Source organism: Schistocerca nitens, chromosome 4 (genome assembly GCF_023898315.1).
Source record: "Schistocerca nitens isolate TAMUIC-IGC-003100 chromosome 4, iqSchNite1.1, whole genome shotgun sequence".
NCBI classification, from domain to species: Eukaryota; Metazoa; Arthropoda; class Insecta; order Orthoptera; family Acrididae; genus Schistocerca; species Schistocerca nitens.
In genome coordinates, this window is record NC_064617.1 from 616,955,787 (window position 1) to 616,970,407 (window position 14,621).

Below are 14,621 nucleotides of genomic sequence, written 5' to 3' on the forward strand. Positions count from 1 at the left end.
AAATGGCATTGTTTATTGGAGATCCCATGTATTTGTAAAGTCAAAATTACCATGGCCCAAATGGGCTACAGGTTACTTACATTGGGAGGAATGCTAGAAGTTTTATATTATTCCATGAAATGTCTGGCTTGCCCCCTCAAAATCTCGTGGAATACTCATTATGTAGCAAAAACTTCAAGATACACGATTTATACAGGGTTATTCATAAGTTTTTTTAAACTTTATTTTTATATTCTTATATAAATCCAGGGCTTCAGAAGATGACTTTGTGTAAACTATAAGACATACAGAAGATAGACGCTCGTCAGTGGATACAGCATATCTTCAAGATTTTAACATACATTACAGGTGCTCAATGTGGACACTGTTCTTGACATGGCAAACATTAAAATGTGTGTGAAATTCAGTGAAGGTGCTTACACAAATTTCTCAGGAAGTTGCAACAGTAACCCACTTATGAAATCTATGACAATAACAGTGCAGATGATTTCTCTACACCTTCTGACACACCTGTCCCATAGTGCAACTACACCACAGTGCATATTATCAATTGAAACTTGCAGAGATGCTCTATTGAGAGATGCTCTATGCAGAGATGCTCTATCCACCGATGTTTGTAATTTTTCTGTATATCTTGTAGTTCTGACATAGTTACCTTCTGAAATCCCAGAGGTACTTAAGGGTAATATTGTGTATTGATCTTGAAAGCTCTTTAATCACAAGAGTAACAGATACAAATCTGCTGGTGAATGAATTGTAGATCAGGTATCAGTCAATGTTTTTGGGAGATGAGATGCATTACAGAAATCAATTGTATGGTTGAGGAGATTTGACGCAATCATCTAATGCAGCTCAGGGGAGAGTACAATGTTTCCTACTAAAATTTGCTTTAACATAGCTAGTGTAGAGCAGTAGTTTGAAAACAGTGGATAAGTTCCATTGCTGGTAGAAATTTTGTGTAGATACTATGAGGTCTTTCAGTGACTACTAACAGCCTATATTCATGGCAGAACAAAGACTGAAGTATAGAGCCAATTGTCAAAGGGAAACTAACCAGTCATATATATACTGTCAAGAAAAATATTCCAGCTCGAAGAATATAATGGATGAATCTGCTGCTGCAGTTTAGGGCATAAGTGACTAGTGATGAGCTAACGAACAGGAGTGTCTACAGACTATGTTGTTTTATGACATATGGATATGTGTGCTCACAATATGTAACAGCATCACGAATGTATTTAATAGCTATGACAATGACACATAAATGTGTCAGCTCATTTTAAGTTGACATGGCTTAAAGCCACAAAAATCTGTACCTGATAATGGCCTAAGGCCGAAATTGCAATCATGAAATAAAAAGAGTGTTACAGTCACTGGCATATATATGATGTCTTTTATAAAGGTCTACATGACTGTGAATCCCAGGTATAAAAAGTTAATTAATTCTCAAAAGTTTTCTGTAAGTCTACAATTACTAGAAGTGCAGGTTTGCCTTTCCTTAATCTTTCTTCCAAGATAAGTCGTAGGGTCAGTATTGCCTCACGTGTTCCAACATTTCTACAGAATCCAAACTGAACTTCCCCAAGGTTGGCCTCTACCAGTTTCTCCATTTTTCTGTAAAGAATTTATGTTAGTATTTTACAGCCATGACTTATTAAACTGATAGTTCTGTAATTTTCACACCTGTTAACATCTGCTTTCTTCAGGATTGGAATTATTATATTCTTCTTGAAGTCCGAGGGTATTTTGCCTGTCTGATACATCTTGCTCACCAGATTGAAGAGTTTTGTCATGGCTGAGGCTCCCAAGGCTGGCTCTAATTTTCTACTTTCATCAGTTAAATTCAATATCTCTTCTGTCACCCAAAGATTTCTACTAGCCCTTGTCTTTTTACCTACTTGGTCTAATGGAATGTTTATTCCTGGGGCCTTGTTTCGACTTAGCTCTTTCAGTGCTCTGTCAAACTCTTCAGGCAATATCATATCTCCCACTTCATCTTCATCAATGTCCTCCTGCATTTCCATAATATTGCCCTCAAGTACATTGCCCTTGTATGGACCCTCTGCTTTCCCTTTTTGCTTAGAACTGTTTTTCCATATGAGCTGCTGATATTCATACAAGTAGTTCTCTTTTCTTCAAAGGCCTCTTTAATTTTCCTGTAGGCAGTATCTATCTTACCCCTAGTGCCTCTAGATCCTTACATTTGTCCTCTAGCCATCCCTGCTTAGCCATTTTCCACTTCCTGCTGATCTCGTTTTTGAGAAGTTTGTACTCATTTTTGCTTGTTTCATTTACTGCATTTTTATATTTTCTCCTTTCATCAGTTAAATTCAATATCTCTTCTGCCACCCAAAGATTTCTACTAGCCCTTGTCTTTTTACCTACTTGGTCCTCTGCTGCCTTCACTATTTCATACCCATTCTTCTTCTACTGTAATAATTTCCCCCATATTTGTGAATCGTTCCCTAACACTCTCCCTGAAACTCTCTACAACCTGTGGTTTTTTCAGTTTATCCAGGTCCCATATCCTTAAATTCCCACCTTTTAGCAGTTTCTTCAGTTTTAATCTACAGTTCATAACCAACAGATTGTGGTCCGAGTCCACATCTTCCCCTGGAAATGTATTACAATTTAAAGCTGGATTCCTAAATCTCTGTCTTTCCATTATGTAATTGATCTGAAACCTTCCAGTACCTCCAGGCCTCTTCCACATATATAACCTTCTTTCACGATTCTTGAACCAAGTATTAGCTATGATTAAGTTATGCTCTGTGCAGAATTCTACCAGGCGGCTTCCTCTTTCATTCCGTACCCCCATTCAGTATTCACCTACTACTTTTCCTTCTCTTCCTTTTCCTACTATACAATTCCAGTCCTCCGTGACTATTAAATTTTTGTCTCCCTTCACTATCTGAATCATTTCTTTTATCTCATCATAAATTTCTTCAATCTCTTCATCGTCTGTGGAACTAGTTGGCACATAAACTTGTACTACTTTGGTCGGCATGGGCTTCGGGTCTATCTTGGCTACAATAATGCATTCACTATGCTGTTCATGGTAGCTTACCCATACTCTGATTTTTTTATTCATTGTTAAAACTTACTCCTGCATTACCCCTATTTGATTTTGTATTTATAACCCTGTATTCACAGGACCAGAAGTCTTGTTCTCCCTGCCACCAAACTTCACTAATTCCCACTATGTCTAACTTTAATCTATCCGTTTCCCTTCTTAAATATTCTAACCTACCTGCCCGATTAAGGGATCTGACATCCCACTCCGATCTGTAGAATGCCAGTTTTCTCTCTCCTCATAATGACATCCTCCTGAGTAGTCCCCACCCAGAGATCCAAATGGGGGACTATTTTACCTCCGGAATATTTTACCCAAGAGGACTCCATCAACATTAACCATACAGTAAAGTTGCATGCCCTTGAAAAAAATTACAGCTGTAGTTTCCCCTTGCTTTCAGCCATTTGCAGTACCAGCACAGCAAGGTCGTTTTGGTTAATGTTACAAGGCCAGATCAGTCAATCATCCAAACTGTTGCCCCACCCCCCTCCCCCCAACTACTGAAAAGGCTGCTGCCCCTCTTCAAGAACCACATGTTTGTCTAGCCTCTCAACAGATACCCTTCCATTGTGGTTGCACCTATGGTAAGACTATCTGTGTCACTGGGGCATGGAAGCCTCCCCACCAACAGCAAGGTCCATGGTTCATGGGGAGGGGGGGTCTTGGTCAGGTATGACCTTGGAATACCGTATTGGCTTGGGTGAAGTTTGGTAGTGTGTTCAATGGAGCATGGAGCTCAGAGAGCATTCCACACACCCAAAACCGTGCAGAGAGTGAGGGAAGCTTTTGAACATAATCTTCTGCCCACCAACAGTCATGTATTTTAGGGGTGAGTCGAAGTAGTTTATGCTGAACCCTTAAGGAGATCAAATTTTATCCTTTCAAATAGCGTTGAAACTTATTCCCAGATACAAGGAAGCTCAAGGTATTTCCCATACTGCCATAATAAATTTGCTAAGCAAAATACCTGGTTCCTTGAATAATTTGTTCACTTCTGATGAAGACCATTTACAACTTTGAGGCTTCGTCAACAAACAATTTGTGCAGTACTGGTCTCCAGTGAAGCTCAAAGAGCTGCATGAAAAGCCACTACATTCTCCCAAAGTGACAGCTTGTGGTGGATTTGATGTTTTTGGGATTTTAGGCCTTTTTCTTTAATGATGCTGGATAAATAGTGACTGTTAATTCACATTTAGCAAGAGGGGACATTAGCTTAGTTCAGACACATGACACATCATGGCTGTTATTTGTGGAATGTTTGGAAGTGCTGTCACTCGTTTTGGAGGCATCACTTGGTCTCCTTGGCCATCTGACAATTCTGTGCAAAATATTTTCGTATGGGGATTCTTGAAAGACCATTTCCTCTGGAGACGTAATAATGAATGTACAAGAACTCAAACAAATGTATCCAAGTTGGAGAAGAATAGTGCTTCTAATTCTGATGATGGGAAAGAAACAGATCAAGGGTTCAAAAGTTCAGACAGTTCAAAAATGTCATATCCAACAATTGAAGGTTTTCCCCTCACCCAGTAAATATCAAGTAAGCTACAGAGTTCTGGTAAATACACATGTGAAATATTTATGGGATTTATTATAACAGTGGTTATGTAATGGCCATTAAAATGCATTAGAAATTTTTCTAGTAACAATGTATGTTATGCTACTTCCCAAGCAGAAAGAAGTCAAGCCAGCTTCATTGACCAGTTAAGTGTGACAAAACGAATGTGCAGCAAATAGGAAGTGATATAACTGCCAAAACCAAATTAATTTGAACACATCCAGTACCAGATACAGTCTTTTATCTAAACTGAGTAAAGCCAATTTTGGATGCCGACCATGTAGGAAGGCACTCTAACTTAGTGTTGTGTGGTGGTCACACTGTATCAGAGGTGATACTGTCATCATTAATTGAGGGTACTCCCACCACAGAAACTTGATAAATCCTAGGAAGGAGAGGGACATGCACTGAAGAATAATGCATGGTAATATTTGCAGTTACACCCTACAAAACAAATGATTCCTAAGTTATCATTCAACTGATATTTCAGTAAGATGGAGGAAAACATAATAATAATAATAATAATAATAATAATAATAATAATAATAGAAATAATAACAATACTTTATTCAACATTGAATGATGCATTGCATATGTACAAAAACAGGCTACAATTCTTGATACATAACACAATAATACATTCTTCTGAATACATCATTGATTAACAAAGTGATTAGATTGCAAATAAAATGGTTTTCTTAACACTGTTAACAATTTTTTCAAAACACTTCTTATTTTGCATGTAATTATGATAGTCCTTTAATGTGTAAAATAGGTTTTGTGACAGGAATTTCTGTAGCTGAAATTTAAATTTCAGTATGGGAAGGTTCATAACTACTGGGCAGTGCTGGGCTAATTTTAAATAAACATATTGTGGACACTTTTATTTCTGTTCTGTGGCTGCTGATGTAAATTTTTTCTTTATTTTTGGTATTTTACTGATGCAAATCTTTTAGCAAATAATACGGCTTTTAGAATGTACGTATTTACTAGGTTAGCACACCACATTTTGGAAACAGGCCATAGCATGGTTCCTTGTAGTTTGCTCCACAGATGATTTTTATAGCTCATTTTTGGAATAGCAATAGTTTATTTAGATTTGCTTTGGTTGTTGCTCCCCAAATATATATTCCATAATTCAGGTGAGAGGAAAATAAAACGTGGTATGCATTCTTTAGGACAATAGTGTCTTTGCAGTACTTACTAACCATAGTAACTGCAAATATATTCCTAGACAATTTACTTGAACTTACTTGCTAGAATGTCAGCATGTGTGTTCCATTTTAGATTATTTGTTTGACTGAGGAGTTTTACACTAAACTCTTTTATTTACTTATTCATGGCCTATGTATAGAGTAATTTCATCATTAAATCTACTATTGTTGAAGTTCATGAGACATGTTTCACTGGTGTTACATTTAAGTGCCTTTCATTAAAGTATTGAACAATTTCATTTGTCACATTATTACACTGGGTCTCTAGTTCATTAAATGATTCCTTTTTATACTCAATGGATGTATCATCTTTACACAGAACTACTTTGGAACTTTGAGTGCAATATTTTATGTCATTTACATAAATTAGAAACAGAAGAGGACTCAGTACCAAGCCCTATGGCAGTACGTATTTTATATTAATGATTTTGGATTTGTGAACACCACTTTCATCTTCAAGCAGTACACACTTTTTCAGTATTCATGTAAGACTTTACTAGCACATGAGCAGTGTCTCTGATACCAAGGTTCCATAGCTTATCTAATGGATAGTAGAGTTCACACACACAAAAACTTTTTGTAGCTCAAGGTAAATACCTGCAACATGTTGCTTGTTCCCGATTCCACTTATTACCTCTTCAGTTAACTGAGCAGCTGCTGTGCTAGTTGATTCACATTTTAAGAATCCCTTTTCATTTCCAAACATTACATTGTGCTTGTTGGCAAAGTTTATAATTCTTTTATACACAGAATGACTTTTTCAACTGTTTTGGGAAAGACACGAAGTATTGAGATAGGTCTGTAGTTTTCAGTTTCGTATTTTTGCCCTTTTTTAAAGACCAGTGTTATCTGGTCTGTTTTTAGTCTGCCTGGGAAGGTGCCAGATTTTATCACATTATTTTCTGCTACAGACAGAGATGCAGATACTTTTGTCTGCACACTTTTAATACATTACTACTGAGGCCATCATGCCATGCAGAACCAAAGATTTCAAAGAGCTAATGAGGTTCATTATTTCTATGCAGTTTGTGGGGACTAGATATATGTTATGCTCCAATGGATAGCCTTTAAAATTATACTGTAGGTTTTGTTGTTTGTCATTGATAGCTTCACCTAATGAAGAAAATTATTCATTGAAAATATTTGCAATTTAAAGTTGTCTTTTATGACTATACCACTGCGATCAACAAGTCCATACAGAAATTGTCTCTGCCTATTCTAAACCTTTTTATCTCTCCCCACCAGTTGAAACATTCTGTGAAGCCTTAAGCTTGTTTGCAATATATGTAGTTGCTTCTGGTGTGTATTAATAAATCTGTATATTATTTTTGATAAATTTTGAAGGCCTTCTTTAGATTGAGATTTTCCTCATTATTCAACATTGCACTATGGAATAACTCAAATTTTTCCCTTGCTTCAATGACATCATTATTTATACAGATACTTTTGCTTATATTTTTTGTTTAACTTTTGTGGCTGCAACTGGGCATGTGGCATCACAACAGTACAAGAAGACAGCAGCAAAGCTATCATTAAAAAAGCTATTATTCTCAAACCATGGTGTGTGTGCTAACATGAAGCTCAGTCTGTTGATGTTATCATTATACGTAATTCTTTGGCTTACATATAGTGTCTTTTAGTGACAAAGGGCATCTCACTTGCTCCAACTGAGGCTGTACTGGCTGATGATCAGAGATGGCTACTTTTAGCACAGATGTGCTGTAGGAAAGATGGGTGATATTTTTTATTATGTTCTCCAGGCAATTTGTTGCCAATTTCTGGAGTTGGCTTGTTGGTAAGTGGGTTTGGATTTAATTCATCAAGTAGAAGGTGCAGCTTTTTGGAGTTGGAATCATTGGTTAATAAATCCATATTTATATCCCCTGCTATTATAATATTTACATGACCATTTATCCCAGAAAATGTACTGTCTATATATACATATCAACAAGCGAGAGAGATTTTTGAAAAATGTATCCATACACGCCCCAGGTGACCTGTACACACCAATAATTGCTGTTTTAGATTTATTGTAGCAAGTTCTGTGACTCCAATGCAGAATGCACTTAGTGTTGATAACACCGAAATTACTTGCATTTACAGTGAAGTTTGCTACACGACCACCAGTCTTGTTTTTCCTGCTAAAGGCAGAACAAAATTACACAGACAGAGGTTGACTAATGCTAATCAGGTCTTCAGTGTACTAATGTTCAGTTGTGACTGAGATATCAGGTCTGTCGACATACCCATTGATATCCAGATTATTGTGCTTATCTTTAAGACTAGCAAGATTCTGGTGTACGACATTACATCAGAGTTTGTCCTGCTAGACCATACAGGGTGATTTAGGTCTAAAGTAAATTTCTGTACAGATTGTTACAGATTTATGTTATGGGGAAGCATTTCGCATAATTCCCACATGGATTTAAATAATGGTGGTCAGAACTTTCGGAGCTGTTGATATATGATATCACGAGCTGTTTTTCATACAGGTAGTAGCTAGTTGTAAGGCTGTGCATTGAAATGTCGCTTGGCTGTATGCAGCAAAAGTTTGGGCCATGGCTTCTACTGAGTATAGTTCTTATGACCGTACCTGGTCTTTGAGCCAAAGGGTATCCTACGAAAATCCTCACAGTTTTCTCATTCTGGTGCTTATACCAGAATTACAGAAACTTCACTATGGAACCACTGTCTCTGTATATCCCTGTTATGCTTTGATGCTTCATTAACCAACATTCAGTATTTTTGTTTTGAAAGTGTTTTAGATAGCTTTTTTTTAGTTTTTCTCCTGCCTTTGGCTATTCTATCAGCTGTTAAAATAAGTCTACAAATCTCTCGCCAGAGTGCAGTAGAATTTGGTAACATTAGTATCACTACCTAGTGAGAGTTTCACAAATGATTATTGGAACAAAGCACATGAGATGTGTCCCGCTACTTTTCTTTACTTGCTGACAGCATTTGCGGATAATGTGCATTATTTTTGTGAGTGTGCCTCTTTTTGTGAGTGGATTGTGTCTGAGTTTAATGAGTTTTACTTTCTAGCAAATAACAATGCAATATGAATTCAGTGTTCAATTTATCATGTAACAATTTGGTACATGCGGATTACATGAAGGTTCTGTGGTTGCGAAGTGAAAAATGCATTTTTCTGTTTCACTTATACCGTGACAAATAGTAGTGAGAATGCCTGGAGTGAGGACAGTATCACAGACTTAAAAATTTTCACAGTTTCCACGTAAAGGTGAAAAAACACAGTTCCAGTGAAAAACATTTAAATGATTTTATTGAATTTTTAGTACTAGGGAATTTGGACATTATGTGCCAACTAGAGTGTGCTTACCGCCTTGATATCAAGGCATACAATGAAAGTGTATCAAAAATGGGTACATTGTGAGTGAACTGATGCAACTGTGGCAATTTCGAGCTTGCCCTAAGGGGCTGTGATAAAACAGAAAATTCCCAGAACCAGGAATTTTTCGAGGTCTAGTTGATCTGGACCTGGAAGAGCAGTTGAACTGAATGGCCAGCGTCTTGAAAAGAGAATATAAGATGAACATTAACAAAAGCAAAATGAGGATAATGGAATGTAGTTGAATTAACCCAACTGATGCTGAGTTAGGAAAGGAGACACTTAAAGCAGTAGATGAGTTTTGCTACTTGGGCAATACAATAACTGATGGTGGTCAGAGAGGACATAAAATGTAGACTGGCAACGGCAAGGAAAGCGTTTCTGAAGAAGAGAAATTTATTAACATTGAGTATAGATTTAAGTGTCAGGAAGTCTTTTCTGAAAGCATTTGTATGGAGTGTAGCCATTTATCGAAGTGAAACAAGAACGATAAATAGTTTAGACAAGAAGAGAATGGAAGCTTTCGAAATGTGATGCTACAGAACTAACAAGGAGGTACTGAATAGAATTGGGGAGAAGAGGAATTTGTGGCACAACTTGACTAGAAGAAGAAGGGATCGGTTGGTAGGACACAGTCTGAGGCATCAAGGGATCACCAGTTTAGTATAGGAGGGAAGCGTGGAGGGTAAAAATCATAGAGGGAGACCTAGGGATGAATACTCTTAAGCAGATTCAGAAGGATGTGGGTTGCAGTAGTTACTCAGAGATTAAGAGGCTTGCGCAGGATAAAGCAGCATGGAGAGCTGCGTCAAACCAGTCCCTGGACTGAAGAGCACAACAACAACAATAACAGCAACAACAGTTGATCTGATGGCATAACTGGATGCCATGGTGAAGGAGCACATTGGAAAACCGTTTTTTAGGCCTTTTCAAAACAATTCAAAATTAAATGCTGGAATTAATTTATGAGTTATAACCCTGTCTCATCAGGAATGAACTGTCGATAACAAATTTCCTTTCTGTAGACGTTGTTGAAACCACTGACAGTGACAGTGCAAATTTGTCATAAGTGCTCATACTAATTCAGTATGAGCTGCTAGAGAAAAATTAACGAAAGATTTATGTCCTTTGTGCGACCTAAAAGTTACACAGCACAAGCTGTTATCAGCGAGCTGGAGAAAATGAACGTGAATGAATCACCTGAGAAACTAATAGCTCAGTGTCAATGACAGTGCTCCTGTTACGAGTGATTGGCCACAAAAATGTAGTTCAAATCAGAATTTAAGTGTCATATAAAAATGCTCTCTTCATTTACTGTTATGCACATCAATGAAATTTAACCGTTGAAAGTTGTGTGACAGGCAACGTCCAAGTGCAGATCTTCTTCTGCAACTTGAAAGGAATTTCTACATTTTTCCCCAGTCTCCTAAACACACAGCTGTTCTTGATTAGAGAGTGAAGAAATGTATTACTATCTGTCATCAGTCAATCAAATGAAATTTCAAATCACAGAACGTAACCATTGTAAAAAAAAAAAAAAAATTACCAAAAGCAAATTGTTGAGTGCATGGAAAAAAATCATTGATGATACTAGGACAGCAAACAAGGGTATGGGACATGAGGGTTTCTTCCAAGACTAAGATTTCCTCTTCTGGCTACATTTCTTTCATAAAGTCCTGTCACATTGCAACATATATTCAATCATCTCCTTAAAACGAATTTTGATGCAGTGAGAGCCTCTAAATACGAGGTTGCCCGGAAAATACGTATGAAAGTTGAATAATGTCTTTATGTTACAAGTTGCAGTCATCGCCAGGTGGGACTACTGCTGTAATCAATACCATCAACGCTCAGATCGTGTCAGAGCACTCTGCGTGAAGGTGGGAGTGTGCAGCAGCTTGTTGACACTTACCCTTCTTCACCTGCCGCCAGCATGAAGCTGTCTCTGATTGAGGAACAGCGCGTCAACATCAAGTTTCTTGCAAAGCTAGGCAAGAATGGCCGTGAGATTTTTGAGTGTTTGAATTAAGTTTACAGGGACAATTCTCTGAAGGAACCAACCGTGAACAAGTTGTTAAAAAGTTTCTGGGATGGCCGAGCAGAAGTGAACGATGATCCTCACCCAGGACGCCCGTCGACATTAAGTTCCGATGCAAATGTTGAACGAATTCAGGCTTGTGTTCTTATAGACCATAGATTGACAGTCAGAATGATTACAAAATTGTTGAGGCTTTCGTGACCACTTGTTGACAAACTGCCTATTGGCTTCTGTCTCGGGTTCTTCGGCCGACGTTCATCTAATGATTTTTCTGACGTTTCGCCAGCACGAGTGGCTGGCATTGTCAAAGCTTCACCCTCCATTGCCGGTGGTGAACTGGAGCCGAGCTCGCGGGTGCAGGCTATATGTACCTGGCGCGCCAACGTCCGAGGGCTTCTCCGCGGTCATTTCCGGTGCGGTTCTCCTCTTGCTACCTGCGACGGTCGTTCGCTGCAGTACGGGAAGCCAGGATCCGTTGACCTTAAGGCTTTCCTCTTTCTTGTTCAAACTGTTCGCGTGTTTTTGTATTTCTACAGCTTCTCTGAACAAGCGCGTGTGATAGTGCTTCTCTACAGCCAGAGCTTCCGTGTCGGCGAATTTTATTACATGGTCGGTCTCATTCAGTGCGTGCTCTGCCACGGCCGATTTCTCCACCTGCCCCAACCTGCAATGTCGCTTATGCTCTTTGATCCTGGTGTTAATGGATCGTCCAGTCATTCCGATATAAACTTTTCCGCATGTGCATGGTATGCGGTATATTCCCGACATTGCAAGTGGGTCTCTTTTCTCCTTCGCCGATCTAAGACACTCTTTGATCTTCCTTGTCGGTTTGAAAATCGTCTTTACGCCATGTTTGCGCAATATACGGCCGATTCTGTCCGTCACTCTGGGAATGTATGGCAGAAAGGCCGTACCCGACAATTCTTTTTCCGGTTCCTTACTTCGCCGAGGGTTGGGCTCTGTTACACTTCTAATATAATTTGTGGAGTAACCATTGCTCCTCAGGACAGTTTCCAGGTGTTGCATTTCTCGTTTGAGGTGTTGCGGCTCACATATTCGTCCTGCTCTCGTTACGAGCGTACTAATCATGCCTCTTTTCTGGCTCGGGTGGTGGTTTGACAGTTTGTGCAGGTATCGGTCCGTGTGAGTCGGTTTTCGATACACGCTGTGTCCCAGATCTTCGCCGTCCCTTGTGACCAGAACATCTAGAAATGGCAGTTTCTTGTCCTTTTCTACTTCCATGGTAAATGTTATGTTGGCATGGAGGCTGTTCAAGTGTCTTAGGAAGTCACTGAGCTGTTCTTCACCATGGCTCCACACCACGAAAGTATCATCGACGTACCTGTACCACACCTTAGGTTTGTAAGTCGCCGAGTCCAGTGCCTGTGCTTCGAATTGTTCCATGAAGAAGTTGGCCACCACTGGACTGAGAGGACTACCCATGGCGACGCCTTCCAGCTGCTCGTAGAAATCGCCATTCCACGTGAAATAGCTCGTGGTGAGACATGCATGGAAGAGCTTTCTGATGTCTAGCGGAAAAATGGAACCGATGTGCTCCAGAGCGTCACTGAGTGGCACTTTCGTAAATAACGAAACAACATCAAAGCTGACCAGGATGTCGTTTGGTGCAAGTTTCAGTTTCTTCAGCTTCTCAATGAAATGTCCTGAGTCCTTAATGTATGTGTCGGTCTTCCCCACGTGTGGCTGGAGCAGAGAGGCCAAGTGTTTTGCCAGTTTTCACCACCGCCCAAGCACATTGTATCTACGAAAGAATGGAACGAGCTTTTCTTCGTGAGCGAATACATACAACACGGAGAGACTTGGCAAGAACGGATCAGGAACTTCTGGACCTTTTCTATCAACTAAGTAGCAGAATGCATCGAGACGACTGGGACAAGATTGACAGCATCACTCACAGGAGCATGCAGAACGAACTCGAGCGCTGCACCGATCGACAGAAGAAAAAGTTTGAAAGATGCCGGAAGCACACCGACAAGGCGACTCCCGACATGTCACACACAGTGGTCAACCTCACTGAACGACAATTGACCGAAGAGGAAGTGTCTGTTCTTCAAAAAGGAGGGAATTTCGCTATCATCCCGAGAACTATACCTATGGAGGACATCATTGCCAACACTGAAGCAGCCATTCGTACCCTTCCTTGTGAAAGGGCAGAGGAAATACGCACGGAAACAGCCAGGATACTGCGCCGAGCAAAACCACCAGCTTGCAACCTGAAGAAAGAAGAGGTACAAGCCATTAAGAATCTCAACGCCGACAAGAGTATATTGGTACTGCCTGCCGATAAGGGGAATGCGACCGTCGTAATGAAGACCGAAGATTATGAGCAAAAGATCCGAGACCTATTAGATCTGACGACGTACCGAAAACTAAGCGCAGATCCGACGCAACGTATCACACGGAATACGAATCGATTAATCAAGGCGTCTTCTCTGCCGGCGGACATACAGAGAAACCTGCGCAACACAGAAGCCCTACCACCTCGGCTGTATGGATTACCCAAGATCCATAAGAACAACGTTCCACTGAGACCGATCGTTAGCGCTCCTGGATCACCGACATATAAACTGGAAAAACACTTGGCCTCTCTGCTCCAGCCACACGTGGGGAAGACCGACACATACATTAAGGACTCAGGACATTTCATTGAGAAGCTGAAGAAACTGAAACTTGCACCAAACGACATCCTGGTCAGCTTTGATGTTGTTTCGCTATTTACGAAAGTGCCACTCAGTGACGCTCTGGAGCACATCGGTTCCATTTTTCCGCTAGACATCAGAAAGCTCTTCCATGCATGTCTCACCACGAGCTATTTCACGTGGAATGGCGATTTCTACGAGCAGCTGGAAGGCGTCGCCATGGGTAGTCCTCTCAGTCCAGTGGTGGCCAACTTCTTCATGGAACAATTCGAAGCACAGGCACTGGACTCGGCGACTTACAAACCTAAGGTGTGGTACAGGTACGTCGATGATACTTTCGTGGTGTGGAGCCATGGTGAAGAACAGCTCAGTGACTTCCTAAGACACTTGAACAGCCTCCATGCCAACATAACATTTACCATGGAAGTAGAAAAGGACAAGAAACTGCCATTTCTAGATGTTCTGGTCACAAGGGACGGCGAAGATCTGGGACACAGCGTGTATCGAAAACCGACTCACACGGACCGATACCTGCACAAACTGTCAAACCACCACCCGAGCCAGAAAAGAGGCATGATTAGTACGCTCGTAACGAGAGCAGGACGAATATGTGAGCCGCAACACCTCAAACGAGAAATGCAACACCTGGAAACTGTCCTGAGGAGCAATGGTTACTCCACAAATTATATTAGAAGTGTAACAGAGCCCAACCCTCGGCGAAGTAAGGAA

General features: G+C 40.1%; 1 protein-coding gene across 1 annotated transcript in view; it reads right to left on the reverse strand.

Annotated features, from left to right (window-relative positions):
• The window catches only part of LOC126252473 (adenylate cyclase type 5), a 446,003-nt gene that overhangs the window by 520 nt on the left and 430,862 nt on the right, over positions 1-14,621 (reverse strand). The gene's annotated exons all lie outside the window — the stretch shown is intronic.